The following is a 2,232-nucleotide window of genomic DNA, read 5'->3' on the forward strand; positions in this document are numbered from 1 at the left end:
GGTCTACTACCAGAAATTCAATGCGTAATCTCAGCATTCAATGTGTATTCCTGAATAATCTCATTTTTCAATTATTCAACCATTTCATTTTACCAAGTTCAACGTTAGCCAGATTAGTCAACATTTATATGTTTCGATGCAACAACAAGATGTTATTTGTAACAAGTAGTTTTATTGGTTGGTTAATTGGTTACATTTTCTTCATGAAATGGGTTGGATTGGTATTATTCTGGATACGGCAAAATCATTCTATTCGATCTAAATCTAATAGGTACCTTGCTAAATCTAATAGGTACCTTGTGTCAGAATTGAGAAATTCTATGGCTCGAATTTTTAGTATTCTCTTATTTATCACCTGTGTCTACTATTTAGGCAGAATGCCGTCGCCTATTGTCACTAAGAAACTGAAAGAAACCTCAGAAAAGGAAGAAAGGGGAGAAAGTGAGGAAGAAAGCGATGTAGAAAGTGAGGAAGAAAGCGATGTAGAAACAACTTCCGAAAGGAAGGAGACTAAACAGGAACAAGAGGGATCCACCGAAAAAGACCCTTCCCTTTATTCGGAAGAAAAGGAGGATCCGGACAAAATAGATGAAACGGAAGAGATCCGAGTGAATGGAAAGGAAAAAACAAAGCATGAATTCCACTTTCACTTTAAAGACACATGCGATAAAGATAGCCCAGTTTACGAAGATTCTTATCTTGATACCTATCAAGATAATTGGGAATTGGGAAGACTTGAAGAAGAGAAAAATGAAAAGACTTTTTTCTGCTTTGACTTTGAAAAACCTATTGTAACTTTTCTTTTCGATTATAAGCGGTGGAATCGTCCATTGCGATATATAAAAAATAATCGATTTGAAAATAGTGTACAAAATGAAATGTCACAATATTTTTTTTATACGTGTTCAAGTGATGGAAAACAAATAATATCTTTTACATATCCGCCTAGTTTATCAACTTTTTCGGAAATGATAGAACGCAAAATGTCTTTGTACATGACAGAAAAATTTTCCCATGAAGACCTATATGATTATTGGGTTTCTACCAATGAGCAAAAAAAATACAACTTGAGCAATGAATTGATAAGTCGAATAAAAACTCTAGAAGAAGAAGAAGAAGAAGAAGAAGAAGAAAGGATATCTCTTGCTCTAGATATACTTGAAAAAAGGACCAGATTATGCAACGATGAGAATGAGCAAGAATACTTGCCAAAAGCGTATGATCCTTTTTTGAGCGGACCGTATCGTGGAACAATAAGAACAATAAAAAAATTCTATTCACATACAATCATGAATGATTTAATTACTTCTACAAATGATTTAATTACTTCTACAAATGATTTAATTACTTCTACAGAAGAAGAAGATGTAGATTCCATAGAAACGTTTTGGATAAATAAGATTCATGGGCTCTTTCCTATTTCTAAAAATTCTCGAGAATTTGAACATGAAAAGAATCCGCTTGATGAGAAATCATCATTTAATTATATTGTTAATTTCTTAACGTCAATCGATGAATCTTCTTTATTTTTATTGGAAGAAGAAAGAAGAATTAATTCAGAAAGTAAAGCAAAATCCTTGAGATTTGTATTCGACATAATTACAACCAATCCAAATGATCAAACAACAACTGAAAAAAAATCCATTGGAATAGAAGAAAAAAAATCCATTGGAATAGAAGAAAAAAAATCCATTGGAATAGAAGAAATCAGTAAAAAGGTTCCTCGATGGTCATACAAATTGACCGATGAATTAGAAGGACTGGATCAAGAAAATGGAGAAGAACAGAAGGAAGATTATGAAATTTGTTCAAGAAAAGCGAAACGGGTGGTGATCTATACTGATAAAAATCTGGATACCGATACTGATAATATTGATCAAGCAGAAGCAGAAGCAGAAGCAGAAGCAGAAGCAGAAGAGGTGGCTTTGATACGTTATTCGCAACAACCAGATTTTAATCGGGGTATAATCCAAGGATCCATGCGTGCTCAAAGACGTAAAACAGTTATTTGGGAAATATTTCAAACAAATGTTCATTCCCCGCTTTTTTTGGATCGAATAGACAAAGTCTTTTTTTTTTCTTTTTTTGATAGATATAGATATCGAATAATTAATCTTATTTTTAGGAATTCCGTGGGGGGAAACCCAGAATCCGAAACTTCCGACTTTGAGGAGGAAGAGGAAGAGACAAACACTGGGAAAAAAAAAGACGAGGAGAAAAAAAAAAAAGAGG

The sequence above is a fragment of the Musa acuminata genome, unplaced genomic scaffold (genome assembly GCF_036884655.1).
Source record: "Musa acuminata AAA Group cultivar baxijiao unplaced genomic scaffold, Cavendish_Baxijiao_AAA HiC_scaffold_804, whole genome shotgun sequence".
In the NCBI taxonomy this organism is placed as follows: Eukaryota; Viridiplantae; Streptophyta; class Magnoliopsida; order Zingiberales; family Musaceae; genus Musa; species Musa acuminata.